This window comes from Bos javanicus, chromosome 4, assembly GCF_032452875.1.
Source record: "Bos javanicus breed banteng chromosome 4, ARS-OSU_banteng_1.0, whole genome shotgun sequence".
Lineage (NCBI taxonomy): Eukaryota > Metazoa > Chordata > Mammalia > Artiodactyla > Bovidae > Bos > Bos javanicus.
This window is the reverse complement of record NC_083871.1, coordinates 21,064,973-21,078,468: the sequence shown is the minus strand read 5'-3', so window position 1 is coordinate 21,078,468 and position 13,496 is coordinate 21,064,973.

The window sequence follows — 13,496 nt, the reverse complement described above, 5'->3', positions numbered from 1 at the left end:
ATACTATTAACCCCTTTTTACAGATAAACAAAGGTAAAGAGAAATATCCTACCCAGAGTTACTAGATGGGAATGGGCAGAGTCAGATTTTCAAATGATGTGCTCTCATTCCAGAAATCTGCTTCACCTTGTTCAGCCTCCTCAGTACAATACAGTAGCTCTCAGACCAGCTGACTTCCCATGTCAAGAATTGAAATTCTATAAAGGACGAATGACATATATACACTGCCATGTGTAAAACAGACAGCTAGTGGGAAGCTGCTGTATGGCACAGGGAGCTCAGCTTGGTGCTCTGTGATGACCCAGAGGACTGGGGTGAGGATGGGTGGGAGGGAGGCTGAAGAGGGAGGGGATATAGGTACACATATAACTTGTACAGCAGGAACTAACACAACATTGTAAAGCAATTATACTTCAATAAAAGAAAACAAGGTAAAATAAATTCTGTAAAGGTGGGGACACGTGGGCTCAGAGAATCAGTGCCTGTTTTGGAGCCTTCCGTTGGGCAGAATTGTGATGCCAAGTCCCTTTCTGTGCATCAAGCAGGGATTCCCTGATCCAATCAGCAGCAACCAAGGGTCAACATATTCAAACATTAGGAAATCAGGGGGAAGAATGTGACCATCAACTAGAGATTCTTGGATGCTTCTCTATTTAGGTAGTCATTGAATTATTGGCCTCACTTTAGAAATCAAGAAATTAATTCTCTGAACTGTTAAATAACTTTCGCAAAGTTGTACAGCTTTTAAAGTATCAGATTCCAACTTTGAATCAAGGTTGGTCTAATCCAGTAACATTTGTTCTTTTTTTCACATCATGAAAAATTTAGTTTCTGAAACCTAAAATATCAGAAAATCCAGGAATTTAATTAAGTACACTAAAGTCTTTGGTTTTTCTTTTAATGGTCTAAGCATTATTTGAAGTCTAAAAAGGCTTGCTAATAGATTAATCATTCATGAAGAAAAGTTGCTCAAATTTTCAAAAATGTTGACAGTAATTTTCATTTGTATTCATAAAAGTTTGAGAATCTTTGATAAATTGACTTCAAAATTTGTCATCCCAATTTTGTACAAACAAATCTTTAAGACATTTTACTTTTCTTCACCTAAGATCAAATGAAATGCACTGACATTTTCAAGACAATCCTTTCTAAGTCATGCTTTAAGTGTTACAACTGCTAAATAAGCTTCAAAATTGAGTCATGGAAAAAAACAAAAGATAATGTTTGATCAAAAAATTTGAGGATTTTTACATATACACCCAAAGACTTACTCAAATGTTAATAACAGCATTATTCACAATGACCTAAAAGCAGAAACAACTCAAAATGCCCATCAACTGCTAAATGGATAAGCAAAATACACTGTATTCATACAATGGAATATTATTTGCCAATAAAAAGGCATAAGGTACTGACAAAGCTACAGTACAGGTAATATCAAAAAGTGAAGCCTGTCACAAAAGAACATGTATGATTCCATTTATATGGAATATCCAAAAAAATAAAATATGTAGAGACAGAAGGGAGATTAGTTGTTGCTTGAGACTGGAGATGGAGAAAGACTATAAATTGGCATGAGATTTATCTTTAGAGTGATAGAAATGTTCTAAAACTAGATTGTTATAACGTGTGACCATGTGAAGTTGCTCGGTCACGTCTGACTCTTTGCAATTCCATGAACTGTAACCTACCAGGTTCCTCTGTCCATGGGATTTTATAGGCAAGAGTACTGGAGTGGGTTGCCATTTCCTTCTCTAGGGGATCTTCCCGACCCAGGGATCGAAGCCGGGTCTCCTGCATTGCAGGCAAATGCTTTACCATCTGAGCCATCAGGGAAGCCTATAATGTTTGCACAGCTCTGTAAATATGCTACCATGCATTGAATTATGCACTATAAAAACAGGTCAATTTTATGTAAATTAACAATACATCTCAATAAAACTATTTTAAAAAATGAGTTTGTATCTTATAAAAATCCAGCTTATTTCAAATTGGACTAGTGTGAATGTTATATTCTGACATCCATTAGGTTCCTTCGTAAATCTATCCATTTCCTAAATAATGGAATTACTCCTCCAATATTATCAAGCATTCCTTCTGGAGTTAAAGAATTTAACTAATTACATATTACAAGTTATAATTGTGAGGCTCAAAATGCTTTGGGATTTAGAAAAGGATGGCAACATAAATCATATAAACAAAAACAGAAATGTCACATAGCTTTACCATCTGCTACAACATTTTATTTAAGTCTTCTAGAAGAATCTAAATACTATTCAAGTATAATCATGACACTAACCAGACATGTCAATTATAAAGGTGTCGTATAATATATACTTTAGATGTGAGCATTATTGCTTATGTATATGAATGGCTATTGACAGGGAAAACATACCTTTCCCTACTCCATTTAAAGTAACTTTAGTACTCTAGTCTCATTTTTAAACCACATTGTGGAAGATAGTGTTTAAACAAGTTAATTTTTGTATTAAAATAATGATTTTTCTAAAAGCTGCTCTTATTGTTGTACACAAGAAACTAACATAATGTTGTAGGTCAATTATACCAATACGTCAATCAAAGAAATAAACGCTTAGAAAAAGAGATCAGATTTGTGGTTATTGGAGACTGGGGATGGGGGAATTGGGAATTGGATGAAGACAGTCAAAAATACAAATTTCCAGTTATAAAATAGGTAAGTACTAGGGATGTAACTGGAGAAGGCAATGGCACCCCACTCCAGTAGTCTTGCCTGGAAAATCCCATGGATGGAGGAGCCTAGTGGGCTGCAGTCCATAGGGTCGCTAGGAGTCAGACACTACTGAGAGACTTCACTTTCACTTTTCACTTTCAAGCATTGGAGAAGGAAATGGCAACCCACTCCAGTATTCTTGCCTGGAGAATCCCAGGGACGGGGGCGCCTGTTGGGCTGCCGTCTATGGGGTCGCACAGAGTCGGACACGAATGAAGTGACTTAGCAGCAGCAGCAGCAGGGATGTAACATACAACATGATAAATACAATTAACACTGCTGTATGTTATATACAAAAGTTGTTAAGAGTGTAAATCCTGAGTTTTCATCACAAGGAAAATACTTCTTTTTCTTTTATTTTGTATCTACATGAGTTGATGGATGTTCACTAAACTTACCGTGAGAATCATTTCATGAGGTATGTAAATCACATCACTATGCTATCTACCTTAAATTTATACAGTGCTGTATGTCAACTATGTCTCAATGAAAGTGGAAAAGAAAAAAATAGAAAATAAAGTTGTTTTTTTATATACAAATAACAGAAACAAAATCTCTGAAAAGTAGTAATTTGTCACTCTTCTGTAAAATATGCTGAATTAAAAGGAAAACTGCTTAGGTACTAAGACATGGTCACATGTTGCAGTCTATGTGATTTTGTATGGTTGACTGATATGTAATCAGGTTGTCATTTCTATATGAATTTCTATTAAAAGTAAACTCTGTCAGGGGTTGAAAGTGAAAGTCACTCAGTCATGTCTCTTTGTGACCCCATGGACTATTCAGTCCATAGAATTCTCCAGGCCAGAATATTGGAGTGGGTAGCCTTTCCCTTCTCCAGGGGATCTTCCCAACCCAGGGATTGAACCCAGGTCTCCTGCATTGCAGGGGGATTCTTTACCAGCTGAGCCACAATGGAAGCCCAAGAATACTGGAGTGGTTAGCCTATAGCTTCTCCATGGGATCTTCCTGACTTAGGAATTGAACCAGGGTCTCCTGCATTGCAGGCAGATTCGTTACCAACTGAGCTATCAGTGCAGCCCATTAGTAAGGGGTTGAACCATATTGAACTCTACTGACCATTTCCAGGAAACCTCCTTGAAACCAATAACATTGAGATATGTTTAAAGGAAGGGCTTTCATTCTGGCTGATGGGTTAAAGATTCATTCTTCTTATTTTACCTTAATTTACTTTTTATTCAAGTATGGTTGTTGTACAATATTAGTTTTAGGTACGCACCACAGTGATTCAGTATTTTTATAGATTATACTCCATTTAAAGTTAACATATTAAACTGATAAGAACAAATACTATACTTCAGTTCAGTTCAGTCACTCAGTCGTGTCCAACTCTTTGCGACCCCATGAATCACAGCACGCCAGGCCTCCCTGTCCATCACCAACTCCCAGAGTTCACTCAGACTCACGTCCATCGAGTCAGTGATGTCATCCAGCCATCTCATCCTCTGTCGTCCCCTTCTCCTCCTACCCCCAATCCCTCCCAGCATCAGAGTCTTTTCCAATGAGTCAACTCTTCACATCAGGTGGCCAAAGTACTGGAGTTTCAGCTTTAGCATCATTCCTTCCAAAGAAATCCCAGAGCTGATCTCCTTCAGAATGGACTGGTTGGATCTCCTTGCAGTCCAAGGGACTCTCAAGAGTCTTCTCCAACACCACAGTTCAAAAGCATCAATTCTTCAGTGCTCAGCTTTCTTCACAGTCCAACTCTCACATCCATACATGACCACAGGAAAAACCATAGGCTTGACTAGACGAACCTTTGTTGGCAAAGTAATGTCTCTGCTTTTCAATATGCAATCTAGGTTGGTCATAACTTTTCTTCCAAGGAGTAAGCGTCTTTTAATTTCATGGCTGCAGTCACCATCTTAGCCAAAAGACTGAGAAGCAAAATAATGGCTATATTTCCTTATGCTGTACGATAGAGGCTTCCTTGGTGGCTCAGACAGTAAAGAATCTGCCTGCAATATGTACAATATATCCCTGTTGCTGGTTTAGCTTATACATAGTAGTTTGTACCTCTTAAACTCCTGTTCCTGTCTTGTGCCTCTCCCTGTCCTCCTCCCCACTGATAACCACTAGTTTTTTTTTCTTTTCTCTTTATCTGTGAGCTTATTTCTGTTTTGCTATAATCATTTATTTAACTTTTAAAATTCCACATATAAGTGATATTATACAGTATTTGTCTTGCTCTGAATGACATATTTCATTAAGGGTATTACCCTCTAGGTCATCCATGTTATTGCAAATGACAGAATTTAATTCTTTTTTATGGCTGAGTAATATTCCATTATATATATCTACATGGACATAGATATATATCTTTTTACATTTCTATGTTGATGGACAATTAGGTTGCTTCTATGTCTTGCCAATTGTGAATAATGCTGCTATAAACATTGAGCTGCATGTACTTTTTCAAATTAGGGTTTTTTTTTTCTTCAGATATATGCCCAGGAGTTGAATTGCTAGGTCATATGATTGTTCTATTTTTTTGAGGAACCTCCATACTGTTTTGCATAGTGACTGCACCAATTCACATTCCCATCAACAGGGTACTAAGGTTCCCTTTTCTTCACATGCTTAGCAAATTTGTTATTTGAGACTTTTTGATGGTAGGCATTCTGATGGGTGTGATGTGCCATCTTATTATGATTTTGATTTCCATTTATCTTATGATTAGAGAATGTTGTTGAGCATCTTTTCGTGTGCCTTTTGTCCATCTGTATATAGTCTTTGGAAAAACATCTGTTCAGGTTGTTGTTGTTTAGTCACTAAGTCATGTCTGACCCTTTGCAACCTCATGGACTACAGCATGCCAGGCTTCCCTGTCTTTCACCATGTCCTGGAGTTTGCTCAAATCCATATCCATTGAGTCAGTGCTGCAATCTAACCATTGTACCCTTTGCTGCCCTCTTCTCATTTTGCCTTCTGTCTTTCCCAGCATTAGGGTCTTTTCCAAAGAGTCAGCTCTTCACATCAGGTGGCCGAGGTATTAGAGCTTCAGCTTCAGCATCAGTCCTTCCAATGAATATTCAGGGTTGATTTCCTTTAGGATTGACTAGTTTGATTTCCTTGCTGTCCAAGGGATTCTCAGGAGTCTTTTCTAGCATCACAATTTGAAAGCATCAATTCTTCAGTGCTCAGCCTTCTTTATGGTCCAATTCTCACATTGTACATGACTACTGGAAAAACCAGAGCTTTGACTGTATTGATGGACCATTGTTGGCAAAGTGATGTTTCTGCTTTTTAATATTTTGTCTAAATTTGTTATAGCTTTCCTTCCAAGGAGCAAGCATCTTTTAATTTCATGGCTGCAGTCACTGTCCACAGTGATTTTGGAGCCCAAGAAAATAAAATCCGTTACTGTTTCCACTATTCAGTTTATCTGCCCATTTTAAAAATCAGATTATTTGTTTTTTGGTATTGAGTTGTATGAGCTCTTTATATAGTTTGGATATTTATTCCTTATCTATAATTTCATTTGCAAATATTTTCTCCCAAGTAGGTTGTCTTTTTGGGTTTTTTTTGATGGTTTCTTTGCTGTGCAAAGCTTTTACATTTAACTAGGTTCATTTGTTTGTTTTCCCTTAGTAGACAGAGGAACCTGACAGGCTACAGTCCACAGAGTCACACAGAATCAGACACGACTAAAGCAACTAAGCATGCAGACAGGCCCCCCCAAAATATTACTATGATTTATTATGATAATAAAATATTATTATGATTTAAAGGGGGTTCTGCCTACATTCTCTTCTAGGAGTTTTATGGTTCCAGATTTTACATTTAGGTCTTTAATCCTTTTTAATTTATTTTGTATATGGTGTGATAAAATGTTCTAAATTTATTCTTTTACATGTAGCTGTCTAATTTTCCCAGCACCACTTATTTGAAGAGACTGTCTTTTTCCATTGTATATTCTTACCCACTTTGTTGTAGATTAACTGACCATAAGTGCATGAGTTTCTTTCTGGGCCCTCTATTCTGTTTCATTGATTTTTATCTGTTTTTGTGCCTGTACCATGCTCTTTTGTTTACTGTAGCTTTGTAGTATAGTCTGAAGCCAAGGCACATAGGACCTCCTGCTTTGTCCTTCTTTCTCAAGATTTCTTTAGCTTATTCTGTTACTTTTTTCTATTGTGACAAAATATATATAACATAAATTTACCATTTTAACCATTTTAAATGTATAACTCAGTAGCAATAAGTATATTCACGTTGTTCTGCAACCATCACTATCATCCATCTCCAAAACGTTTTCATCTTCCCAAACTCAAACTTTGTTCTCATTAAACAATAACTCCCCATTGCCCTCTCCCCTTCCCCCAGCTTCTGGCAACCTCCATTCTACTTTCTGTCTCTGTGAACTTGTCAACTGTAGTTACCTCATATAAGTGGAAACATGTAGTATTTGTCCTTTTGTGTCTGGCATCTTTCACTTAGCAAACTTTATTGTCAGAATGTCCTTTTTAAAGATGAATAATACTGTATTGTACATATTAATATATACTACATTTAGCTTACCATTCATACATCAATGGACACTTGTGTTTAATCCATGCTTTAGCTACTGTGAAAAATGTAATTGCTATGACCATGGATGTAGATTCATTCCTAAAATAAGCTCTCATGCCAGGCATGCAGCTCCCAGCTCTTAGCTTATTTACATTGTTTCCTAGAGGCATGCTACAATATACATTACAAAAGTCACAGTTAATGGTTGCTCTCAATGAACTGTTTTTAATATGTCAAGTTTCCAGCTGACTCCTCATTAAGAAAAAGGTATTTACTGTTGCTGGGAATGAAATGTCTGTCCCATTTAGTTTCTGTGTCTGGAAGCAATGCCTCCAGAATATAAACTCTGTGCCAGAGCCTCAAGACTAATTTGCAAAGCTCAAAAATTGGTCTGCTCATGCTATTCTCTTCTCCAACGCCATTTCTATCAAACTTTTCCTCCCTCCGCCAGGGGAGAAAAAAAAAAAAAACAGATGTGTCTACGTGAAAGCCAGGTTCTCTCATTTAGTAGAACTTACATGGGCCAAAGAATTCATGTATTATGCAAATGTGCATTTTTCAATAAGGTTCCTCCAAATTATACTCAGCACTGTAAGAGGATAACTCTGAAAAATAATGTTATAATAAAAAGATAAAAGGAAAAGTATAATTATGTGATATTGCATCTTGGTTTTATTATCTGCAAACTATTATATATATTTCATGTTAGCTACCTTGTGTCACACACTACCTAAGTGCTCTCTCCAGGCCTCTCTTCCTCCGCTCCCACCGCCACATATACTTAAACTACTGTTTCTTAAACTCTATGGGGTGGGTTTTAGTACCATCAATCTCACTGTACAAAAAAAATGAGGTTCAGAGGAGTTGAGTGGCCATCCAAGGTAACAGTTAGTAAACAGGTAGCAGATCTAGGCTTAGAACCTAGGTGTCCTGACCTCAGGATTTGTGCACTTATCAGTGTCCTTTTTTCCCCTGAATTTGGAGGTTTTGCCCATATAAGTTCAGCATCATTTTGCAAATGAACCTGAAAAGAACTGAGTTGTTTCCTTTTTCCAGGACATTATCGTCTGAAATTTTTTCTTGATAGAAAAAAGAAAAACTTTTCTTTTCACTTAAGTTGTACTAAGTACTTATTAGCTCTTGGCTTCCCTTTATCCTCCATACAGGCATTCTGTATTATTTCTCTCAGTGATATTTTACACAGTGCATTTTACATATACCACTGGTATTTAGAGTACCATGCCTCCATTGGTTATTCTCTTTTTCAAAAATAAAAAAATTAATATGAATATTAACCAAATTTTTTATGAACCTCACTAAATAATGTATGTTAAAACATGCTTTTTATTACCTTTTGTTTTTCCCCACAGTACTGTAACTAGTTTTTATTCAGCCTATTTTTGCAGACTTAAGTCAGTATAGATGAATTTTCCATTGAAAACAACTAAGTTATTTTCAGCTTTTTCCACTTAACTCACTAGTGTGGAGGAAATTTTGTCCTCTGTTACAGATCTACTGTAAACTCATAAACTGGTATTCACCAATCAAAAGTGAAAGGAAAAATGAGACCCATTTTACTTTAAATTTTTATGCCCTGGGTTTGCTGAAAGTTATGTTAAGTGATGGTGTCTTCCAGGAAAAGTATGAAAGTTGACTGCATTTTTACAGATTTTGTTGTGTTGGTCGCTGTGTCATGTCCAACTCTTCTGAGATCCCATGGATTGTATCCCACCAGGCTTATCTGTCCATGGGATTTCCCAGGCAAGAATACTGGAGTGGGTTGCCATTTCCTTCTCCTGGAGATCTTCCTGATTTGATTGAACTCAAATCTCCTGCATTGCAGGCAGATTCTTTATTGCTGAGCTCCCAGGGAAGCCCCTCTATAGATATTGCTGGACAATAAATTTACCAAAAAGGTCTGATATGATTTAATCCTGACTATAATCATTACTTCATTTCTGATAATTTCACAAATAGATTGAGAAAACTTAATGTTTATTTTTCTGTCCCAGTGTTATTAGGCCTCTGATAAGCTCAAACAAAAGATGCAGACTAAAAAATCTCTGGGTTTTCAACCTGCTCACATCAAATTGTTCTTCCGCGATTAGACTTCAAGATGAAACTCATCTGTCCATCTCTACCAGAAACTTATGTTTCATTTTTTTTACAAGATTGGGTGCTTCTTCTACATGTAAAAGAGGCCTAAACACAAGTTTTGTTCAGCACTAAGAATTTTTTTTTTTCCAAGATGAATACTCATCTTGAAGTTTTAAACTGGTTTCAAACTTTTAAATGGAAATTTCTTTCAAACAAATTATAATCAATTTTTAAAAGAACTTTATTCATTTGGACACCTACTGCCTCTATCACTGTGCATAGTCCACATTTCAATCTTCCAAAACTACAGATGGAACTATGGCCTGAACCCTGATGCCCACCAGAACTCCTGGACTACCATCTGTAGACCAGTGTCTTCTTTCGCCTTAGGTACTGGTTCTGAGGGTGAAGCCCCAGCTGATGAATGAAAGGACTCAAGAAGTGAGAATACCAGAGAAAAACCATGAGAGTAATGTTTCATTTAAATATCTAAATGCTCTCCTCTTTGCTTCTGAAAAACCTGCCATATAAACACAGGAAGAGAGCTACTAATGGTGAAACATTAATCTGTAATTCCTGCTCCCATCATTCATCACTGAGGCCTAAAGTGGCAGGAGCAACTTCTGAGAAGCACCTTTTAGGACAAACCAGCACACCTGATTATCAGGTAAACAGCCCACCTGTGGGTATAATCAAGGGCACTGCCTCTTCCAACAGACCCCTACAAGGCACTTTTTTTTTTTTGGAGGTCCATCTGAAGAGTTTCTGGGATTACCAAATTCTAAAGCAGCGAGATGCGAGATTCCAAGTTTACAACCTGGGAGTCTTTTCCCAGAAAGTACGACTGCTGTTGGCAACCAGGGTGGTGCAGCCTGTGGGGCGCACCGCAGTGTCCGGGGACAAGTTGGGCGTGGTTTTCCGGCGGGCGGGCGGGGTTTGGGAAGGAGGAGCCACCAGGCTCTCGGAGTTATAACTGGAAAGGACCCCCGGGTCCTACAGCGAGGACGCGCAACGACCCTGAAGGGCTACCAGAAACGGACTGTCTTGTGATAGGAGGATGGAGGAGCTGCGGTGGCACCTTCTCGCCCGCACCCACGGCCAGGGCTTAGTGACGTCTTTGTCCCACCTGTGGCAGCCAGCGATGCTTGGCGGAGTTTGGGTGCTGACGCTGGCGTGGATGCTCTTGGTCCCCGGGAAAGGTTGGCCAGGTAGGGCTCTAGCGGATGGGAGCTCAGGGGCGCCACTTGGGCCTCTGGAGGAGGGGGGCTCACTTCCCGGACGACGCGTGGAGCGTGCCTGTGCATCTACACGGCCGCATCCAGTCTGTCCCATACCGACCTCCGCGCTATCCTTCCGCCCTCTTTGAAATGGTCACTTTACAACCTTGGTGCTCGTCAGTTTTCCTTTGCGCACAAGGGATTGTTGCCTTCCCTTCTGCTGTTAAGACCCTCCGTTCCGTTTTTGTCCTTTTGTTTCCTGCTGATACCCGCTTCTTAACGTCCCTTTAATTTACTGTAAGAAACTTTTGCTGAATCTTCCAGGTGTCCTAGGCGACAACTGGATTTGAAATAATCCGAAAGGAGTTCAATTCCAAACTACACCACTTCTTCTCTACCCCTGGAAATAATAAATTAACATTTTACCCTAACAATAATTCAGTAAGTTTTGTGTATGATATCTTTCGTATATCGGTTAAAATCAGTTTTGCTATTGTAAAATAGATCTCTGAGAAGAAATCACTTTAATCCAGGACAAAGAACACTTGGTTTAAAATACAGTAAGTTAAAACAACATTCGTTTGTCCTTCCTGATTGTTTTGTGTTTGCACAGATAGGAGCATTAAATAAAACTTACTTGTAAGTTTTCGTATGTTTTTCAGAAATTAATCAGTGTAAAATTATCTGCAGCTTTTAAAACAAGATTGGGTGAACATTTATAAATGATAAGTGCATAATTTTACTTTATCAGCTTGTTGCTCTTCATCCAGTTGACTAAGGTAAGTTTGCTCTGTAAAACAGGGAGAGCAAGCACTCTCCCATGAAAAATTGTAAAAAGAATATTAGAACCCAATTAAGGTATTTCCGAAAATGATAGGCCACAACAAGCTATCATTGATCCATGCTTTATTTGGCTGCTTACACATTAAGTAGATCTTCATTAAGAACTGTTCAGAATACATGTAATAAAATGTAAATATTAATATGTGCTTCTTACATTTAGACAATGTTTCCAGAAAAATGACCAATATTTACAGAGGAGTTTGCTTCAGTGTTTACTATAGCCCACATTACCCCTTCTTGCCCTTTATAATAACCCATCCAGTATTCTTGCATGGAGAATCCCATGGACAGAGAAGCCTGGTGGGCTACAGTGCATGGGGTCCCAAAGAGTTGGACAAGACTGAAGCGACTTAGCATGCACAACCTCTCCACTGAAGGTGAATATTAACCGTTACCATGTTCTAAGCTCCTTGCATGGTAAAGTTGAAAATAAAGTTTATGATAAACTTATTTATGTCCTATAGCAGAGATAAAAGGGGAGACAAGTGGAACATACTTTTTTTTCAAATAGCTTTACCAAGATATAGTTCATATACCATGCAAATCATTTACAGTGTACAGTGGTTTATTATGGTATAAAATGATCTATGGGTTTATTTATATTCACAATATGTGCAACCATTACTATAGTGAGTTTTAGAACATTTTTATCACCTTGAAAAGAAATACTTTAGTTATACTCCCATTATACCCTCCTCCAAACTCTCCACCTTCCCAATCCTAACCAATCACTAATCTATAGAGTTTCTGCTCTATTCAGTTCAGTTCAGTTCAGTTCAGTTGCTCAGTTGTGTCTGACTCTTTGCGACCCCATGAATCACAGCACACCAGGCCTCCCTGTCCATCACCAACTCCTGGAGTTCACCCAAACTCATGTGCATCAAGTCAGTGATGCCATCCAGCCATCTCATCCTCTGTCATCCCCTTCTCCTGCCCCCAATCCCTCCCAGCATCAGGATCTTTTCCAATGAGTCAACTCTTCACATGAGGTGGCCAAAGTACTGGAGTTTCAGCTTTAGCATCAATCCTTCCAATGAACACCCAGGACCCATCTCCTTTAGGATGGACTGGTTGGATCTCTTTGCAGTCCAAGGGACTCTCAAGAGTCTTCTCCAACACCACAGTTCAAGAGCATCAATTCTTTGGTGCTCAGCTTTCTTCATAGTCCAACTCTCACATCCATACATGACTACTGGAAAAACCATAGCCTTGACTAGACGGGCCTTTGTTGGCAAAGTAATGTCTCTGCTTTTGAATATGCTATCTAGGTTGGTCATAACTTTCCTTCCAAGGAGTAAGTGTCTTTTAATTTCATGGCTGCAGTCACCATCTGCAGTGATTTTGGAGCCCCCCAAAATAAAGTCTGTGACTGTTTCCACTGTTTCCCCATCTATTTGCCATGAAGTGATGGGACCAGATGTCATGATCTTAGTTTTTTGAATGTTGAGCTTTAAGCCAACTTTTTCACTCTCCACTTTCACTTTCATCAAGAGGCTTTTGAGTTCCTCTTCCCTTTCTGCCATAAGGGTGGTGTCATCTGCATATCTGAGGTTACTGATATTTCTCCCAGCAATCTTGATTCCAGCTTTTGCTTCTTCCAGCCCAGCGTTTCTCATGATGTACTCTGCATATAAGTTAAATAAGCAGGGAGACAATATACAGCCTTGATGTACTCCTTTTCCGATATGGAACCAGTCTGTTGACCATGTCCAGTTCTAACTGTTGCTTCCTGACCTGCATATAGGTTTCTGCTCTATAGATATGCCTATTCTGGATATTTTATCTAAATGGAGTCATATAATAGATTGACTTCTTTTATTTAGCATGTTTTCAAGGTTCATCATGTTCTAACATGTGTCAGTAATTTCTTTTTGTGATGGAATAATATTCCACTGTAAGCATATACCATGTTTTGTATATAAATTAATCAGTTGATGAACATTTGGGTTGTTTCCACCTTGTGGCTAATGTAAATAGTGCTGCTATAAATATCTGGGTATAGGCTTTTTTATGGACACATCTTCATTTCTTTTAGAAATATACCTAGGAGTGGA